Below are 22,721 nucleotides of genomic sequence, written 5' to 3' on the forward strand. Positions count from 1 at the left end.
AAGAAAGTCTGTGTTAATACCCAGCAGCGATCATTTCGGAGAACATATAAGTGAAATGTTGCTTTGTCTAGAATAGATAAATATGAAAAATATGTTATTACTGTGCTTCAATTAAGAAAGGAGTATAGATTGTACCAATCTCATCTTTCACATTTCTAAAACACAGGATTGTAGTAACGTTTTCCAGATAAAGCTACCTACCACACAAACAAAATGAGTATAATATACTTTTCTTTTCTTTATCCAGACAAAAACCAGATGCAGCTATTAAAGCATTTCGAGCCTTTCTCACAAGCTTAAAATCATACTGCCATAGAACATGTAAAATAATAGCAAGTTATTCAAATCAAATCACCCGGTACATTGGCCGTCCGCATGCCTCAACGCACATGACTTCAAAATGTTGTGATATTTGGGTTAGGTATATACAAGAAAATAATAAGTGTTGATATACTAAATACAGTATATAGATATTAATATTAATTGTAAGTATTTACTACCGGTTTATGACATTCCTTCTTCACGTTACATCGTTGGATAAGGGAATCATGTGATGGCTTTGAAGGGCTATAAATCGCTACTCTGGTGCAATTGAACAGATATGAATACACAATTGAGACATCATAAAAATCTAGTTGATGATATGATTGCAAAAACGTTAAACGGGAATCTGCTCTAGGTTAACATACACTAGCTTGAATCATGGTCAAGTATACTTGTTTTAGTGTTCGATACATTTTGGAAGCCACCTAGTTTTGTTGACCATATTGCTAAATCATGAAATGTGTGTATACCAGTAGCAGTCAAAGACGTCGGCCAGTCTAAAACGCCCATACATTTCTATCAATATGACCACACATTCGAGCAATAAATATTAAAAAAGTTAAAAACAAAAATGTATCCTGAAGAGAGCCTTTCAATTAAAATAATTATATACGTGAATCTTGGCCTGCTTTTTTTGGAAAAAGTAATATATCAAACTAATATTGCATATCATTAATCCGCCATATGGTTATTATGCTTTGTCAAATAAAGAATTTTGATGCCTATCTACTTTTGATAATCATAATTAAATATTTTACACATTTTGAAAATATATCGGTCAGAAGAGATTTTTTACATTAAATAATTTAAAAGACATTTTAAGTATACTCTGATTGGAATATATAATAATTGCAAAAACACTTTGTGTCAATCAATATATACCATGTACACTCCTCATATATATGTAGATCATTATAGCAGTACATTATGCTCACGGTACGAAATGTCTGTTACATAAAACACAAAAATCTCCCTTCATCATCACTTTCTATTTAAAGCCTGTTTTCATTAGATGCTATTGACCTATACAAATCATCGCTTTTCAATGTTGACCCATATTTCCTCCTCTGGGTGAGTGGCCAGTCCATAAACGGGGTTAGCCACGTGATCACCCACTAATTTGATTTTGAATTTACTTAGCAAGGTCACCAGACAGACTGTTGCCCCTGCATAGGCAAACCGATATCCAGGGCAGACACGCCTTCCGGCAAATCCAAATGGCTGGAACGACATAGGTGGTCTATTCTTTATGTTTTCTGGGCTGAAGCGGTCCGGGTCAAATCTAGAATGTAAAATCTTTACAATGTTTACAGAAAAAATAAGATTTTGATACCGATGTATTAATCAACTTCTTACCTGTAAAAAATACTACGATATCAATGTTCCAAAGACCCCGGCAAAAATAAGGATCTACCATTGAAAGTTATGGTCATAGAGCCATTATACATAATGTCTAAAATTTTGTTTCGTTACCAAGGAAAAATAGATTTGCTTACACATATTTTTTGTCTTTCTTAATTTTGTAAAAAAAAACCTCTCTGAGATAAGAAATATTCATACGTGTTTTCATAATTTCTACAACGTTGGTGTCGGATTGAAAGACTGCAGTAATGTCAGATTTTTCTATCTACATGTATATCAAAGGAAATAACTTAGATTTGGACCATCAGTAGGCAATTCAAGTATCAATATCTTTGGGTTTTTTTTACAATTCATTTTACAAAACAAAAAAAGCTTTACAACTCTTAAAAAGTACATAAAACATATTTGAGGTTATATGTAGCTGTAAAAGACAATCTGATTTAATCATTAGTTTTATTTTTGTAAAATGTGAAAATATCTTTATTTCAGTTGAATGATCTGTGGAAATTGCCATGGAATATCCTGTCCTTGGGGTCCTTATATAAACTTTAAATAAAAAATTGCCGTCTTTGTCACAGGATAGTACAGTAAGTCTAAATATTATGAATTAATAAGATACATGTCATTCTTTGACCAACAGATGAACTGGTATCGTAAATTTTGCAAAATAAACAGTCAAATCGAAACCATACTCTCATTGATCCTCGAAAAGCCATGATTTGAAGAAAGGTTAGATTCGCTTTCTGGCCTTTCTTTGAATGATATTGCAGTTTTGACATATCTGTCAAAGAGCGTCTTGATGGCAATCAGACAAACTTACTCATTTGGGAGGGGCCAATACTTCTCGTTCTTCAGCGCTACTCCCAAGGCTTGGATCACAGGCGTCTGTGGAGAGAGATTTAAATAATTACATTCAAAGTGGACAAGGCGTGCTTTTGATATGCATTTTGTATCAAGATCTGACAATTATAGGCATTATGATACATTTTTTTGGGTATTTCAATCGGCAGAAGATCTAAGGTGTGTGGTTTAACCTTTTATCAAAGGCTTTTTGTTTTTCGGTTGATGAAGGGTTTGATTTCTAACTGGTTTATCTTTATTTATATTTCTTTTTTATTTTCTAGATTTGTCGCAACTGAACAACTATCGTCATTGTAGTCCTTGTAGTTGTAGTAGAAAGTGGCTTCTTCACTAAACAATATACTAGAGGCACGTTGCATCCTATCCAGTAAGATATTGGGGTAAAGTGTCCTGCTCAAAGAGACACCACAGTCTGTTTCAACTTTTTTGGTTCATGAAAAGTTGCCAGATTATGCAGCTGACAACTGATTAGATGACTGGAATTAAACAACTATCAATACTATTGCCAGTGTGAGATAATACCTTTGTCAGTTGGGTAAGGCAAATAATAATATCTGTTCAAAATATTTATGTAAAGCACAGCCTTTTCTTAAATATTCTCTTTCCTCTGATTAATCTTACATTCTTTGGTATCTTGTGCCCTCCGAGTTCCGAATCAAAAACGAGCGGCATACGGGGCGATGGTGGCACATCTTAGCGTCTCATTCACAATCTGTCGCATATAGCTACAAAATCATTAATACGAATTCAAATCACTGAATCGTCAATCAATACAATCCTTTATTTTGTAATGCATTTCTTGGGCACTTTTTAATTCGTATTGCAATCGTTAATGTTGTCGTAAATACAAAGGGGTGAACCAAAACCGATATGAAGCTGACACTATTTGGTTTTATTAGGTTCCGCACCGTAAGTGGCGAGGGTTTCTTTTCTTCGAGTTGCGAGTTGCGAGTTGGAACATGCGAGTTGCGAGTTGCGAAATGCGAGTTGCGAGTTACAAAATGCGAGTTGCGAGTTGCAAAATGCGAGTTGCGAGTTACAAAATGCGAGTTGCGAGTTGCAAAATGCGAGTTGCGAGTTGCAAAATGCGAGTTGCGAGTTGCAAAATGCGAGTTACGAGTTACAAAATGCGAGTTGCGAGTTGCAAAATGCGAGTTGCGAGTTGCAAAATGCGAGTTGCGAGTTGCAAAATGCGAGTTGCGAGTTACAAAATGCGAGTTGCGAGTTGCAAAATGCGAGTTACAAAATGCCATTATTAATGTTTCTTTAAAAAAAGTGTTGGTCTTTAAAACATACATCCCCAGAAAGCATGTGATTGTCATCGTAGGCTTCATTTTATCGCTAAAACTTATAAACTGGTAATAAACAAATGGGCAGAGCTATGTGCCAAAACAAACTAAAATCCTATTTTTAAAGAGTGGTCATCCGATGCCCTGGTATCTAAAATTGAAAAAAAAAGTAGGTGATAAAATATTTCAATTTTCGCATTAACCAGACTGACTAAAATTGATTACATGAGCCTCTCCTAGATATAAGTCCGTATAGCTCATATGGTAGAACCATCGCTTTAGTGACCCGAAGGTTCTGGGTTCGAATCAACAAAATTAATTTTATTCACATGTTGTTATGTTTTAAAGAATAATACAATTTAATTTTTCTTGGTCATTTCTAAAAGATTTTTTTTCAACATTTAATGCATATTTAATATTGATTTATTTTAAAATTAAGTACATGTATTTAGTTCTGTGTCTGATTATATTCGGCAGTTATTACGAGAAAAGTTTGCTAATATATTGAAATATATGCTAAGGCAAGTTCACGTATACACGGAATGTAAACAACGGCCATGTGTGTAGTTTATGTGTAGTGTAGTATAGTATACGTTTTTGTAGTTTGGTTGTTTCCGGCTTCGTGAAAAATCTCCCGATAAAAATATGTGCGACGAGTGATTTTTATACACTGATGTCTCAAGGATTTCCCCAGTCAAGCGTCGAGGACAGCGGTCATTTTAATGTAAGGAGAGGCTGAATGAGCACCTTGGATTGCCATGAACACATGTGTTCCTCTTCCTTAAAGGATGCTTGTGACCTAATTGGGTCAACACCCGCTCACGTAATCTTTCAAATGAATTGATTTACAAAGAAAGTGAACGAGACAATAAGTACAACTACTGTTCGCCCCATCCAATGGTAAGGTGTGACAATCTTTTGTTAACTGATACAATAGAAAATTCTACTTTCACTTAACAATAATTAATTCCGGCTTGTGGAAGTCATTTCGACTCATTACATGTCAAATCAAAATTCCTGACATGATACAACAGATACAACCATGATACTAACTCTGTGATAGACTTTTTTACTGTAACGTTATGTTGAATTCAGTAACCGAAGTAATACAGATATAAGTAGACTTTATGACTACTGATTATTAAAAAAACATTTCTATGTTTTTCTACGTATATATGTGAAAGTACACAAGAAAACAATGTCGGTTGCACAAAGTTTTAGCGATAAAATGAAGCCTACGATGACAATCACATGCTTTCTGGGGATGTATGTTTTAAAGACCAACACTTTTTTTAAAGAAACATTAATAATGGCATTTTGTAACTCGCAACTCGCATTTTGCAACTCGCAACTCGCATTTTGTAACTCGCAACTCGCATTTTGCAACTCGCAACTCGCATTTTGCAACTCGCAACTCGCATTTTGTAACTCGCAACTCGCATTTTGCAACTCGCAACTCGCATTTTGTAACTCGCAACTCGCATTTTGCAACTCGCAACTCGCATTTTGTAACTCGCAACTCGCATTTTGCAACTCGCAACTCGCATTTTCTAACTCGCAACTCGCATTTTCAAAGAAACCCTCGATTCATCTTATCTTTACCGAAAGTGGTATACAGAGAAAGAAAATATGTATTCAACAATTGCCTTCGGAGGTGCTATATACGGTAATAATAAAAACTATATAAAAATATCAGCGTTCTTCCTTTGGATTTCCTAAAATATACAGTAATTATCATCTTTAAGAGTTGCTTTCCTCCGTTTCACTCCGAAAGTGCCAGTCTTCTTTCAAACCTGTCCAGTCACCCATTGTTAATTACATGGACACCTGTGCTTACTGTTTTCTTTGAGATTATCATTTTAAACAGTGAAGTGTATCCCCTAACCGAACTTCCCACTGTGCGACTTCTTCAGGAAGACCGGTCATATACACATGTACACATTACCTGTATGTTACCAGAAACATGGACACAAACACACATCAGTGACGACTGACCGAGTTTGGCTGGGTGGACCCGGTCAGACGCTGGAGCTGTCACCTGTACACGTGTACCGTTACCTGTATGTTACACCAGTAAACACACTTACCTTTGCAGAATATCACGCCTATATGTCTGTATAAGCATAGCTAAGGCCATGATAAAACATTTATGTTATAAGCAATTACACTGTCGTTATACTTATTAAAAATTATGTCAATTACTTTTATCAGAGACTTGTATAGGTATATGCAAAGCCAATAAAATGAAAATAAAATAAGAACTATATGAGAATTCTGCTGATAAAAGCGGGTCCTCTATATACTCCCTACACGTATATATACATACAATATGTATATATATATTTATCAAAAATCAACACATATGCTCGACCGCTAGTACGGACGGAGACGGCGTTTATTCAAAAATCGTAAGTAAAGTACATTGGACACGTCTCAATGTTTCTCCTTCTCATTCCCTCTCACAGGTTGTCGCATTAAAATCCTAAAAAACCAAGCGCGCCACCCAAACTGAAACCTATTTATAGGAGAATAGAAGGTGTGCCAGCCCGACAATGCTTAAGTTTTTTTGTTTTTTTTTCAGCTGGGATTTCTAACCATTTAGCGACACCCAAACATGCCTCTATAAATGCAATATATCTACTGTATGCAAAATTTCCATTTTGCCGTACTACATGTGCGACGTTCTGAGCTAGAATGACTACCCAACCTATACCCGATCTACACCTAACCCATGGCCCTATCTGATTGGCTATTGCCAACGCACGAGGCAGACAACCTGTCAACATATACTCCGTGTATTCTCCGAAACCGGGAAAAAGATATACTTTTAGCAGACTCTTAGCAGCAAATAAATGCAATGTATCATTGGTTACTAGAACGTGAAGTAAATTATCTTATGTCCTTATATGGAAATCAGTTAAACCTGAAAAATAGGGAGTCGACATGTGACAAAAACTCTATGCACAATCCTGAACACAATTTACTATTAATCGAGGATATGCAGGATATACAACTCGGATTCGGATATTTTGCAATTTTAAGAAATAACTGCGGCCTTCGTTATTTATTTAAATACAAAATATCCGAATCCGAGTTGTATATCTTACAACAATACACGAATCATCGTTAATCGTTTCTGAATTATTAGATACAACTCATAGCGTCAATAGCTTTTAATTATTGAACATAAAGACATAAAATGATTCATCCTCAAGATAATTTCATTCGTATCAAGAACAGAGACAGTGTAAACATCGGTTCTGTACAGGCGAGCAATAGGTGAAACACTATAGGTAGAAGTTATCTTAATCTGAAAAATATCCTCTAGATTTTCACATCCGCATGTTGTATTCTCGGAAAACTTTTGTCTTTTGCTCTTAATTTGAAAATTCATATTTTCATTTTGTTAATATGGAGAAAGAGCAATCGTTAGCGGCACGGTAACAAACACAATTGATACAAAGTACATTTTGTATATAAAATCCAGCAGAAGATTTAGGCAGTAAAATGGTATACACCGTCCATATTTTCAAACTATCACGCAAATCCTGGCTATACATTTTGATAAAATAGAATAAATTATTGATGTAACAAGAGTTCAATTCATTGTAATTGATGTATTTTCTGAAACGTTATTGTTTCTCAGTAAAGGTACAGTCCATATCCTGTTCAGTCCTGAAGCGATATTTGTTGTATTTTGTCTGTATGAAACAATAAAAGTTAACACTAAATAAAAGGTGGAAAATGCATGAAAAAAAAAATTACACTTCTGGCACGGTGCTAGTAAATGTACATGTATGTTTCATAGAAAATGACTAGCGACGACGACTGCCATTTCCTAGTTACAAATAGTAGTTTACTAACTACGATGTACGGTAAACCTCCGATTAGTTCGAACAAAATTAAATAAATATTGACGAACCGGTTCGAATTATTCGAAATTATGCTTCAGAAAATAAGCGCGAGTTCGAACTATTCGAGTCAATATCGGCGAAAATCACGGCAGAGTGAAATCATTAGACACAAACACATCCATCGTAAATGTGATACGTAACAACGGCGGCCTGAACAATGGCGCATTGATAAATAAGTAAAATAATAGAATTTTATTTAATTCAATGTTAATTGATCGTTAAACGTTCTTCATTTCGCGATAATTATGATGGTTATTGCGCGAAGCCGCTCGGTTAATGCGTAGCTTCAGTAGGCCCCAAAACAGTACAGTACACGTTGCATTTGTGACACAAAAGTTAAACATTTGTACAGTATAATCTTTGCATGGTTATATATTCTATCTGAATCAGAAACTATCGCTATATTATTGTAATAAATGGTCTCTTCAATATATCAATATATACGATGACAATCACATGCTTTCTGGGGATGTATGTTTTAAAGACCAACACTTTTTTTAAAGAAACATAAATAAGGCATTTGTAACTCGCAACTCGCATTTTGCAACTCGCAACTCGCATTTTGTAGCTCGCAACTCGCATTTTGCAACTCGCAACTCGCATTTTGCAACTCGCAACTCGCATTTTGCAACTCGCAACTCGCATTTTGTAACTCGCAACTCGCATTTTGCAACTCGCAACTCGCATTTTCCAACTCGCAACTCGCATTTTGTAACTCGCAACTCGCATTTTCCAACTCGCAACTCGCATTTTGTAACTCGCAACTCGCATTTTGCAACTCGCAACTCGCATTTTGTAACTCGCAACTCGCATTTTGCAACTCGCAACTCGCATTTTCCAACTCGCAACTCGCATTTTGTAACTCGCAACTGACAAAAAGTGAACCTCTAAGTGGCCTGTAATAATGAATGTGTCCGTCCTCCCTTCTGTCTGTCCATCCGCACTTTCGTTTTCTGAGATTATCTCAAAATTTAGTGCATTAGGCGTTTAAAGGTTCCTTGTGTCACGGACAATGTCTTTGTTCCTAAAAATAGCGCAAGGAATACTTATCATAGAATAAGGCACATGGTACTTTACGTTGATGAAATGCAACATACAGATTGGCAATATAGAAACACGAAGTCTTAAAATTGATGTCAAATTAAAAAGTCAATGTCATAAGGTCAAGGCCAAATTTTGTATCTTTTCACATTTGACTTTTGACCCCAGGTCAGTTTCATAGCTTTTCTCTAATGAACATTTTGTTCAGTAATTACGAAGAAAACAGTGTATGGAATGATATCATAAGTCAACCTCCATAAGGTCCTGATCAAAGGTAAAGGTCTCAAGGCCCGATAGGTTAAATGTGAAAGCCTAATGTTGTAATTCTTTACTTATGAACAAGGTCAAATTTAGTATTTTGTCACCGGTGAACATACTGTTATGACTTTCTACTGCAAAATTGGTCAGAATAAAAAAAAGGTATGATCTACATCTTAAAGAGACTTACAGGAGACTTTCGATGTTGGTATGATCCACTTCCTGGTTTCGGAGTTCCTTTTTGATTTCCTGGAACGCTTTCTCCTGTACCTCGGGGTGAGTAGCCAGGAAATAGAACCCCCAGGTAAGTACTGAAACAATAACAGCAAAGTAAGCAGAGCTTAACATAAATACATAGACATATGTCCTACTTCTCATTGATAAAAGGAATATGATCAAAGGTTCAAACATACATCGCCATCTCTCATTAATACAAATTTGCTGGTGCTAGCATTCATGTAATTATACCATATTTTCGCATCAAAGTTTGTGGAGACCTTGATAGTGTGATTAAATTATGTGAATATAAAATAAATATGTTTGCGTTCATAATATATCATGTACAAGCACTTCCTCTTTACCTACACACGGATATAATATGTTTATTCTTACTAATAAAATCTGTGTAAAGTTTTAAAAATGTTGTGTACGATCGACATTTGAAGTGAAAACTGCTGACGTCATTCACACTGTAGAGACAAAAACACTATCTTGGACGTATTGCTTAATTCATAGACACGCACACAACTACCAATGACGTCATTCCCACTCAAAAGCACACATAAAAACACCTGTGACTTCAGTCTAACCTAGAAACAAATATGAATATACCGATGACGTCATTCTCACTGTTGAGATACGTACAAACGTATCGCAGTTGTTATGGTCGCCAGAGAGACACACACAAACCTGTATTTGCCTTCATTATAACCAGATAGAAACATACTGTCCTACCGTTGGCTGTCGTATGGAATCCTCCTACAGCGAAAGTGATGGCATCACTTATGATAAGTTCATCGTCACCACCGGAGAGTTTAATTATGGAGTCTATGACCAGTTCCTTTCCTTGGATCGGGGGATTGTCTCGGCGCTGTTTTATAACCTTCGTAATAAGACACTGAGCGGTTTTGAGTCCTTGAAAAAAAAATATGTATATATATATATTAAACAAATATATATATATATATCTAGTAATAATGATAAAAAACACAAACCGGAAATTCACACTAGCGCTTTCAACATGCTTTGAGAGCAAGCTCTTCAGGTGTAATGAAAGGATTTATTTGTGACGTCATCACTGTGTGTTATGGTTACGTCAAAACAACATAGATTGATGACGTCATAAAAGACAATGATCAAAATACACATCAATACAAAATTGATGAGGTCAAAATAAAAAGATACACAATTAGAAATTATGTAATGGAAAACAACTGCTTTTACAGTAACATTGATTTGAAATTACACAGAACTACATGAATTAAGACTTGGTTTTAATAGATTAATAAACATATTTTCTTTTGATTCTCTTTCTATAGCATCTGAGCTAGACATTTGGTATATAGTTAAAACATAAAACTCACTTTTAGAACATTGGTACATATGTTTACTAACTGTTAAAAATCTTAGATTGTCTGTTCTTATTTGCTGTCTATGTACTGTCATACGTTTTCTAATTTCGTTGCCCGTCTGGCCAATGTAAAATTCTGAACATTTTTTGCAAATCGTAGCATAGATAACATTTTTAGATATACAATTCATATTTGCTTTGATTTGAAATTTAAATCCATTTTTGAACGTAAAATTGGAACATTCTATGATACTTTTACATGTACCACATCTAGGTCTACCACATTTAGATATACATGGAATTTGCTGTTCAGAATCAAACTTTGAACGGCATAATAAACGTTTCAAATTTCTTGGTTGTCGCTTACAATTTGTGATTTTATTTCTGTCTAATACCTGTTTCATCTTGTCGCTATTCTTAAGAAAATCCTCACAACTTCTAATGATTGGAAAAATGTTAAAATTGTTTGGATTGTATGTAGAAACAAAAGGTAAAATGTCTGTGTTCTTTTGGCTTGCCACATGGGAAGTGAAAGGTCCCTTTTCCTTAGCTTTCTTTATTCCATTCAAAATTATCTCAGTAGGGTAATGCTGTTGTTTCAAAAACACAACTAAATCACAAAGTCGTTCCTCTAATCTGTTATTATCACTCACAATAGTAACTAATTTAGATGTAAGATTAAATGGTACATTGAGTTTTGTATGTTTAGGATGACTAGAATAAAAATCTAAATGATTATGGGAATCTGTTGGTTTACAATATAGATCAGTAGTAATAATGTTATCTTTCAATTCTACTAAAACATCCAGAAATGAGAATGCATTGCCATTCATGTAGTTCTGTGTAATTCCAAATCAATGTTACTGTAAAAGCAGTTGTTTTCCATTACCATAATTTCTAATTGTGTATCTTTTTATTTTGACGTCATCAATTTTGTATTGATGTGTATTTTGATCATTATCTTTTATGACGTCATCAATCTATGTTGTTTTGACGTAACCATGACACACAGTGATGACGTCACAAATAAATCCTTTCATTACACCTGAAGAGTTTGCTCTCAAAGCATGTTGAAAGCGCTAGTGTGAATTTCTGGTTTGTGCTTTTTTATTATTATTACTATGTATATCCATCACAAGGACATTATATATTTTTAATTATATATATCTATATACAGAAAAAGAGGCGAATGCCTGTATCTTAAATTTGTCCGATAATCATCACTCTATATTGTCGTTTATTTTTCAATGTCACATTTAATGGCACATTTGTACAAACTTTAATTCCTCAACATGTCTTTCATGAGCCCCAATGATACAGAGGTCATATGCATTTAAATGTTTTTCAATGCCTGTGCCGTAGACCAATTCAGGAACCCCGGTTGCACTAGACTAACACACTACCGAATGAGCTAAAGGGAAATTCTCCATAGTCAGCAGGAAGCAGCTAGAATTTATCTGGATTACATTTGCAAGGGAAATTGTAATACAGGTTATTCGATTACAAATATCATAACCGCATCAGTTTGTTTTTTTCTACCTTCGTTAAATGCGTTTGCCCTTTCACTGCCCTCCTCCGGTACATTTTCTGTTAATCGTCTCTCCATGTCTGACCAGACCTGTAAGTATATATATCAACAGATAAAAAGTTCTGATGATGCATTTAATGTAACTATCAACACCGTAGTCTTGATTTAACTTACAACATCGGCAGTATCAGGCAACCTTACAACATCGTAATATAAGCTAAACTTACAACATCGTTATCTCGGCTAAGCTTATAAGATCATTGTCTTGACTAAAAGTACAACAACGTAGTTTCGGCTAAACTCAAAAATTCGTATTCCCGGCTAAAATTTCAACATCCTAGTTTCGGCTAAAATTACAACAACGGTGGTCTGGATTATTTAAAACATCGCAGTTACCACTAAGCTTTCAACGTCGTAATCTCGACTAAACATTCAACATCGGTGGTCTGGATTATTTAAAACATCGCAGTTACCATTAAGCTTTCAACGTCGTAATCTCGACTAAATTTAACATACACCATCGGTGGTCTGGACTAAACTTACGACATCGTAGTCGCGGATATACTTACTACTTGGAAGCAATGTTGAAACTTCACTATGTCATCATCATCAGAAAAAGTTTCTCCAAACATTGTGATAAGTGCTACCTTCAGAGAGTACGCAAACATGTGCGTTGACAATGGAACACGTTCTTCCTCGACTATGAACTTCTTAGCCAGCTCGTCAGACACCTTAACACAGGAAGAGTATTTTAGTATGAATTTGTGTAACCCCCCCCCCCCCCCCCCCCCCCAAAAAAAAAAACAACAACAAAATACAAAAAAGAGATTTTATACCCACATTGTAAAATATCACACTTGATAATAAGTAAGGGGGATTGGGTTTTATTTTAAAAACAATTAAAAAATAAAATAAATTAATAACAGGCTTTGGTAACATTCAGTAGTTATGCTTCACATACCATATTATAATGCAAGTTGTAATGTATATACATGTATAAGAATATTCATATATAAGATATTGTCTCTGTGAGATTTATTTTGAGATGATAACGTTTCTTTATTAGACGGTTTTTTTCTTTCTAATTTACATCTTTAATGATCTTCTGTGCATAATTAAATTATGTGCTCGGTTGAGCTGAAACTTAGTACGGTATTTTTGAAATATTGATCTAATATTTACTAGTTTAAATATTGACTTATAAAATATTTCTAAGAAAAAAAGAAAGAAAGAAAGGAATGAGAAAGAAAGAAAGAAAGAAAAAACGTTCTTCTTACATCCTGATAGGTTTGGTAGTAACTTTTTATCGTGTCGTAAGAGAATGCTCCACCATACACATGCCGTCTTGTTCGTCCATCAGTTTTGTTAGCAAAAAGAATGGACTTGGGCCCGACAAAAGGCTCGAATATTTTGAACAAGCTTGCTGGAAATGAAGAATTAGGTCTTTTTTATGAAATATATAATCATTGTTTGTCCGACTTGTCCAAAAACAATTGCATAGGATATCTTAGATAAACTAGATTGGTTTTTGTAACACACACTTATCTCCTTCGGTCTAGTCCTGGGCTGGGATGTATATCAAAGTACAAAACTTTTCTTTTTCTGCGAGTAAACAAACACACTCACGAGGTTTATCAAAGACTCCCTGGTGTTCTTTGAAGAGTTCTGGTGACGAGATACTGACAATATATTACCGGCCAATCCAGAATGAGACCATGGAACCGAATTTCTTGTGTAGGTCCAACAAGAACTCGTGAAGACTTCCGGCCCGTTTGATGTCTGACATATTACCGTATCTGCAGAGAGCATATAAACTGTGTTAAACTGGCATTGACTTTGGTGTTCATCATATCCTAAAAGTTATCAAAAGTATGTAAGTAATATTTGGTCTTAAAGTTTGCTTACTATTTTAGAACAAGTCTTTTTACATATTGTAAAATAATAAACAGATCAATCAGCCAAATGGGTCTGTATCGGTAACCTGGACATGTCAGAAACTTTTTAATAGAAATAAGAATGCCTTCCAATGTCTACTGGGTTTTCCCTTTCGTATAAACAGCAAGTAGGAAACAATCAAAATAAATTGGAGTTCAACAGACGTCGATACTGTATTTTGGACCTGAACTGAACGTCGCCTGACAAAATTATTTGAACATCACCAACATGATGCAAATTTAACCAAGAAAATTAAATTTCTGGTATCGCCTAAGTCTTCAACTATGCTAGAACCAAAACTATTTAGTATATGTCCTAGTTGCATACTAATTGATCTAGATCATCTGGACTGAGATGAGAATGAAATATAGTATAGTCAACGGAAGGATAGTATGTCTAATTTGTAAATGAATATATTACATGTATACCAAAACCGATGTAGACAGGATTATTTCTTAATTAAGACAGATGAAATCACTATTTCGATTGTCATTACTATGCTTTTTGTATCATTAAACCAATAACTTGTAAAATGAATAAAAAAGTAACTGAAACAAAGCACAGTAGTATTCCTTAGATGACTACCAACTCCTTCATAGTTATCAAAAATATTGTTGAACAATAAAACTGATTACAATGATGAAAATCGTTTTACGAATACTTTTTTCTTTTTTTTTTTGGAAAATTAGAAACTTTTCCATTTAGACTTAGATAAATTCCTGAGCTATGTGTTCACATACTAACATTTTTGAACCATTTTTTCATATTTGCAATATTCTTAAATAATGGATTGGATTCCTCTGTAATACACATGTATTGCACACCTAGAAAATATGTCGAGGTATCTTATTTTGTTATAGAGAGCGCAGCTCGAACGGGCGAAGCCCGTTCGCGTAGCGAACTTAATGGTAGAGATGTCTCGGAAACCCCCCCCCCCCCCCCCCCCCATTTCCCCCAATATACTTAGAGTTCAAAAACTTTCTCAGTAACCGGAAACAGGAAGTCACGACAATATCCAGTGTTGCGCAAGACTGTATTCAAAGTCACATTCGCGGGAGATTACAAAATATCAAGATTTTAAAAATATGCAAATGTTTGACTTCACACTAGTTAGAATTTGTTAATAAAATTTATCACGAACAAGTTCTTAATTTTTTATATTCAAAACGTAACGGTATAATTTTCAACGAAAATATTTCCGGTGTTTTACGAGTGCAGCTCCGGTCCGTTCGAGTTGCATACAAGTTTACCAAATATAGCACATAAAATAAAGAGGACTTCCGAATTTTTTTGTTGTCGTCTGCTGCTCATCTACGAGATCTGCTGTCCCGTCACCTTGTCATCGCTTAATCAGTCTATTTTAAGACTTATTCTACGAATAGTTTTTGTATTAAGTTATCTAAATAATAATTCTTGTTGATATATTTATTACAAACCAGTGTATAGATCTGTTGGCAATATATTCATTTTGTAACGTGGGATTTACTATTCTAGTACACTAGATTATGTGTGCTTGTTTCTCGAATTCCGTGGGCACCGGTATTGCTGCGCTCTCACATAGGCCATGCCTAAAATTATATTATCGAAATATTGTTTCGTTTCATCGAAATCCTGTTTCGTTTTATCGAAATAATATTCCGTTTTAACGAAATCATCTTTCGTTTAATCGAAAAAATATTCCGTTAAAACGAATTTGTATTCCGATATAACAAAATAAAACAAGTGTGTGGCACGTCAGTCAAGAAGCTTCGTAGCATTGCCTATATCATTCTACTATTTCCTGTGGAGATTTATAAAATCAACATTTCATTGATGCAAATGTGTTTTTTTTTAAAACCTTTTCCTGGATAAACGCAGTGCAAAAATACTCTATTCAATATTAGCTTGTTACATGTAATTCTAATATACCAGATTGTTATTCCGAGAATTGAATTTAAGTCTATCTGTTCTATTTGTCATCAATGTGTTAACAATGTCGTGATTCATGGCTGTGCCATCTATGCTGCTGGGGAAGCTACTTTGGCCTATCATGAGAGAACATCGATTCTCTCATATCGCGCCATGTTGAATAGAGTTTGCCCATGTAAGATAGGTATGTAAGATAAATCTATCTTACATAGCATTTCACGCGCGCGGAGTAATCTACGTTCAAGGGGGACAACTCTTACAACGTCTCGTGCTTGTATTTACATTTGACAGTCCTTAGATTTATTATATCGTCGGTGTCGGTTGAAACGTTGGATTTAACTATAAAAATACACACATTCTGAGATAAATATATATATCATATCAGCTATAAACTAATAGGGCTACACGGTTAAACGATTAGACATTTCATCTGAGCGAAAATATAACTTCGTTACTGTATAACATAGTAGACTAGGCCTACAGGCCTATTGTAACAGTTACAGTAAAGACTGGCCTACCCTACAGGTTTGTCATTTGCCATTAAAAACATGCAAACACACACAATCACCTGGCAACGATAGGAAGTTGAATAAAAGCCATAAATAAACAAAAGTTTATAAAAAAGAAAATGTCAAACATCATAACCGATGAAATGGTTCCGTTTCCGTCAGCACAGGGGCCTGGATTGTTCACTCTACTGTCAGTAGGCCTACTGAACTTGGTAATATAACCCGTGCATTTGGAACATTCGGTACAAATGACACCCCTCGATATTCATATAAAGAAATATTTATTATATTTTTAACACAGAGTCTAGGACCTACTGTATATTTGTGTAGAGTAACCAGGAAAACTAACTGTTATCCTAGCCTTTCATCGTTATCGATGGACCTACCTTCGTCATTCTATCAAGAAAACTGGTTAAACACATATAATCCTATGTCACAGAAAGGATCGAATACTCGTATCGAGTCACTGTTCGCTGGTTCACACGTGAATTTAAAATTACCACCCGAGAAACATCGCCGCGTCATGGCGATCGAGATCAACATCACTCTCAATAGCCTTGAACTACATTTGTATGAATGGAATTCCAATGACAGTCGTGACGTGACGTCACGTAGTGACGGTGTACATTTTTTTTGTATTTTATAAAAAAAAATGTGGCTTGACAATACAAAGTACAGTGTGTTCCGTGAAATGAACAAATATGTCGAGGGGCAAATCAAATCATAAGTAAAATTGGAAAAAATCATTTCAGCATTGGATTTTTCAAAGTATTGTCGATAGAACTTCTTTTTCTCGGATGTTGACAATTTGATCATGGCCACAACAAAAGTCGGTCAAGTTACGGCAATTTTTATCGGCGAATTGTTCATTTGTTTTTCACTTAAGCACAGAAGGAATGAAATTTGTGTGCAAACACAGTTTGCCAAAATCGGGTATGATCTTTCAGAATATCATAAATATTTTTAGTAAAAACGTCAAATAAAAAAAATAAAAAAATGAAGAAAATGGATGGCTGAGGGACCCTTTCTCCAGAAATTTGGTAGTGGTATGAGAGAAAAAGACTCTTTCATTATGTGTGTATGTAGGATAGGGATATTCCACCCTCGGGATCACAAAATGTGGTAAAACCCTCGGCAAGCCTCGGGTTTCACCACATTTTGTGACCCCTCGGGTGGAATATCCCTATCCTACATACACACATATGAAAGAGTCTTATAGTAACTGTTATTTGCAACGCTCTCAATGACATTTCTCCGAAGGTTCATAAGTCTGTGAAATGAGACAAAGTCCAGTACTATACGTTTATTTAGCAATACATTAAAAAAGACAAAAATTACTTCAGACATTCAATTTACAATGGTTTTAGTTCGTGCTGCATAGCGTTAAATATCACAAAAAAAAAAAAAAAAAAAAAATCGGTTAACAAAACCCATATCATTAAAGCATCTTAATATAAAATGATTTGTCACAGTAGATCTAAAAATGTCTGTTTCCCTGAAGAATTCGCACTACAACAATTATGATAATGCACAAATGCCTTCCGGGTATATCTATTTTAGGAGTAATATATCATATTTCTGAAGCAATATCACGACCTTCATCAGACCTTGTCAAGGAGACCTTTTTTTTTGCGTGAAAAATGTCAGATACTGTAATTTTAGATTGTTCATAAACGGCAACCCAATTCCGATTTCTGTCTATTTGTTGAACATACGAGAAAATATCGCCCTGTTCCCTAAACATTTATTTTTACTTACTCTGGTGTTGAAGGTTTCAGACCAGGAATAGTACTCGGTTTAGCAGATCCCTGAAATTACAAACATATTCAAAGCATACCAATGAAATGATGTTTTCCTATTCTAGAGCAGTTTTCATAGTATTTACTTAGGATATCTCACAGAAAAAAAAAAAAAAAAAACAACTCAAAAATTCAAAGTAAGGGAGAGATAATCTTCAGGCGAATGACATATTTTCCTACATTGGCAGAACTGATCGGCTATCTCAATTTTTGTTTTCCGTCTGAAATATAACTACCAATAAATAGTTACTCTTGGACGATTAAAGATAAGCAAATTTATAAATCCTCTATACATGAAATATAAATCCTAGGAAGTCAGGACGCCTGATTCGCAAGGTCTTTCTGTGGTAAATAGCCTTCTACATAAATGAATCCTGACATTGACAACCAAAACTAGTATTGATATGCTACACATTTTCAAAATGTATTTATTCGACTCTATCAATCAATTTTGTTTTCTGAGGTCTTTCCTACATTTTCCCTTTTCTTTTTTTGAGGTCAATCTTTGGGCTATATTAAGGGCATGGCGACTTCCGACACTCATCTTCCGAATCCGATGTATTGACGGCAGTAGAAGATATCGAACATGGTTGGACGGACAAAAAAAAAAAAAAAAAAACAACAGAAAAGAGCAGAAGGTCGATTTTAACAATCGACAATTGATTGTTAAAACGGTTATCGGCCCATCAACATTTTTGGTCATGTCGGGCCTAACGAAGTACACATAGAACTTCAAACACGAAAATCAAGCCTTTGAAAATATACACTTTATGAAATGAATGGCAATCTAATTGTATCATCTAAAACTACATTTAAAAAGAATTGTAACAAATACCCTAATTGCCTGATCGTAAGAGGCAATATAATGTCTCAATTTTGACCATGCATTGAGCCTTTGCCCTTGTGAGGAATGCTTGGGGTTCTTTCCCCTGGCTGAAACATACCAGAGTAAATAAAAATGGTAGTTTCTGCTCCTGCATGGAGCTCAGCATTTAAGGTGTTGGACGATTGGTTTGCCAGTTGGCATTGTAATGTGAAAGGAATATTATTCTGTTGGTATGCACCAATGAGCATAAACACAAATATACCGCAGCCACGCAAACACTGAAAGAATCTCGTACACATTGGAGGCAGTCCTTTGATGATCTTAGCTGTTAAATTGGCGTGTAACAATACAAAACCAAACCAAATCATACAAACCACATTCTTCAGATACTTGAAAATGCTGTAATTATCCATTGATTCTTTTACGGATATGATGAAAATTATTACACTCTATCATGGAACAGAAAACGGTTCGTTGCAAACCACGCAAACAGGCTGATCATCTCCCTTAAAGATTTATTTATGTTTTAGAAATGTGTGGCCAAGCAAATTCAGACGAGACGCCATTCAAAAATGATACCTTTGATGAAAAGTAGTTTTTAGTTCATGTTTTCAGTTCCACAAACAATGAAACAAAAGTTTTCAATTATATTGAGTTATATTAATATCAGAGAGATCATGAGCAATCAGTCTGGGCATAATGGTGCGTTTTTCGTTCCCGAAAATTGCAGCATGTCCATAAACCCAGCACAGTGTGTGATTTCTCAGACATATAGTGTAAGCATGTTTGAAAAACGACTATTTTGTGTATCACGGTTATCGAGATACTGCATAATAGACAATAAGCGAAAATGTAATGTTTGCTTAAAACTTTTGAATAATGGCCTGTCTGTTTCAAATTAGTATCTGTATACTTAGATAGCGTATCCTTATACTTAAAATATGTATTCGTTAACTTAAAATACGTATCCACATGCTGCAAATACAGTGTACGTATCTGCATACGTATGCATATCCGTATACCGACTATTGATCCTATAACCCAATGTTTCACAAAAGTGTTCAAATTAAAAGGCATATGAACTTGACATCAATATTCCTCTGTACAGATACTTGAAAATGTCGTTCAATTTCTTAGGAAAGCTTATCTATGTCACTCAGAAAGACATGAAGAGACCTGGTATGAAGGAATATCTGGAATTTGTAGTCAACATCATTCTCGACAACTGTAGTTTTATCCTTAGTTTTCTGTTTGGAAGCTAGAATTGTGGGTCAATGATCACAAGGTCATTTCATGGCGGTCCATGATTGTCTTTTTAAACTCTACTGTTTTTCCTTTTTCTCAATAATTTCCTTTTGCAAGACCTGCACTTTCCATGTCAAACTATTCAGGTTAATTTCAATATTGTCTATTTTCTTCATATCTGTTTTGTATTCTGTTTAGACTTACATCTGATATATTCTGTACTGATCATAAGTTTGCTTGAATTTCCGTTAGATAGATGTGTTATTTTTACATCAAAACCAGTAAACATTGAGCACTGTTTCAAGGCAAGCCAACTGAGCACTTATCCTAGGAGATTTGTCGTTTATGTATTTCATCAAGTTAAATTAAGATATCTTACATGATAAATAAAATATCCTGTATAACTTAAATCTTCGTAACTGTATAAAATATCTGATATAGAACGAGATTGACTTCATTTTAATAATTTGTCAAATCTCCTATATATGATATCCTTTAAAAGTTAATGATATTGTAACTAATACGGTTATGTAACGAACAAGATACCATATGTAGAATCCAAATGATTTTATTTTATATAAGATATTTTATACAAGACATATCATACGTTATATAAAGTATCACTTTGTGACAAATTGAATTAACATTGCTCCTTGAACAAATGTCAAGTTGGCTTGCCATCTATGTTTTTGCTTTAGTAACGTATTTCACAAAGGACGAACTTTTTTTTTGCAATGTATGTTATGAATAGCCATGAGAGATACATGCAAACTGGTAACATAAAACTATATAGCTTTGACCCTGACAACAGAGGTAAGGCAAAATAGGTAAGCCGAAAATTAACTAGAGCGTGATTTTCCTTGCTAAGGTAATCTATGGAAATGATATAAAGTCTCATAAACTCAAATTGGCTGTTTGATTTCATTTCAGAATATCTTATTGTGCAGATTTAGCACAAAGGGAATCAGGAAACAGGCGGAGCCTATACTAACTATCTCCCTTTAATGCTAACAGTACAAGCACATCAATATATACATTGATTATAAAAAAGAGAAATGTTTTGCTAATGGATATAGAATACACTCACAGATTATATAACAAGGTCTCTCTATTATTGCAAAATTAATGACATCTCGACAAGTTTAAAATTCATAATTATCAATCAACCTGTCGACAATATTGCCGTTTGATGATATACAAACTAGTAATCTGGTATACACTTAACTTAGTCTGATCCAGATTGTAGAGAGTGGACTTAAATTAAAACAAAACATATTTGATTTGGACAGGAGCCTTGGGATTTTTTTATTCATTTGTTTTAGTTCGCCATATTACAAAACAGTTATTGCCTTTTGTTTTCGGTGTACACGAGACACGGACCTGGTCAAGAGTTTGTTCACCTCGGGCTGTGGCCTCAATGAACAAACTCTTGACCAGGTCCGTATAGTCTCGTGTACACCGAAAACAAAAGTCAATGATTGTATACTATCGCTCTTATAGATGTCAAAGTAGGAAATAAAAAGGGAGGCTTTAAAGATAACTTTCATTACAACATACCGTATACGGTAAAAAACAAGGTACCAGAAATTCGCACAAATATTTTGGAATTTCATTGAATTGTTTTTTTTATTAATGAAATACACTCTCTGGGACAAATTGCTTGCAATGCATGCATACATTTGCCCTGAATGTTGTAAATCTACGAAATCAAGTTTTGAATGAATTTGCGGATCAAGTCATCAAACTGAATGATGATGCCTATCTTGAAGAGATAAATCTCTGAAAACCTGTGTATTACAGTTCCATAGTGTCAATTATGAACGTCTCTAACGTATGTTATCAGATGATTTCCTGTTATGAATAGAAACTATAGGTTTATTAAAGACTACAAAAGACTACACGTAATCAATGCAAATTATTGTCTAATTAACAGGTACAAATGCACTTTGTATGTCATTTTAGACCGTATTCACTACTTACATTGTACAAACATTAACTACACACATTACTTACCGGGTAGAAATGTTTCAACAATACGAGTAATGTCACCAAAAAAGTCACAGCAAATATTGCAAAATCCAACATGATGATTTCACGTCACCTGCAACTTCGGACTGGTTTAAAATTAGTAAGCCGACACCTCAGGTCTAGATAAAGTCCATTCACCATAGCACATGTGTATACAGCGTGTCCAAGCTGCACATTGAGGACAGTGGACATGGGGTCTCTATTCTGAAGAGTTATAAAGTAGGCCAGGTAATTGTGTTTGTTGCGCTCCAAATACTATCTTAATTTTTTTAATATAGTGCACGAAAGGCAGCGATATTTCAGCTATCTTTTACCACCATGAAT

The 22,721-nt window shown here is 34.7% G+C and overlaps 1 pseudogene; it reads right to left on the reverse strand.

Annotated features, from left to right (window-relative positions):
- Positions 1–1,356: 1,356 nt before the first annotated feature.
- Positions 1,357–22,454, reverse strand: LOC117343333 (annotated as a pseudogene).
- Positions 22,455–22,721: the final 267 nt, after the last annotated feature.

This window comes from Pecten maximus, chromosome 15 (genome assembly GCF_902652985.1).
Source record: "Pecten maximus chromosome 15, xPecMax1.1, whole genome shotgun sequence".
NCBI lineage: Eukaryota > Metazoa > Mollusca > Bivalvia > Pectinida > Pectinidae > Pecten > Pecten maximus.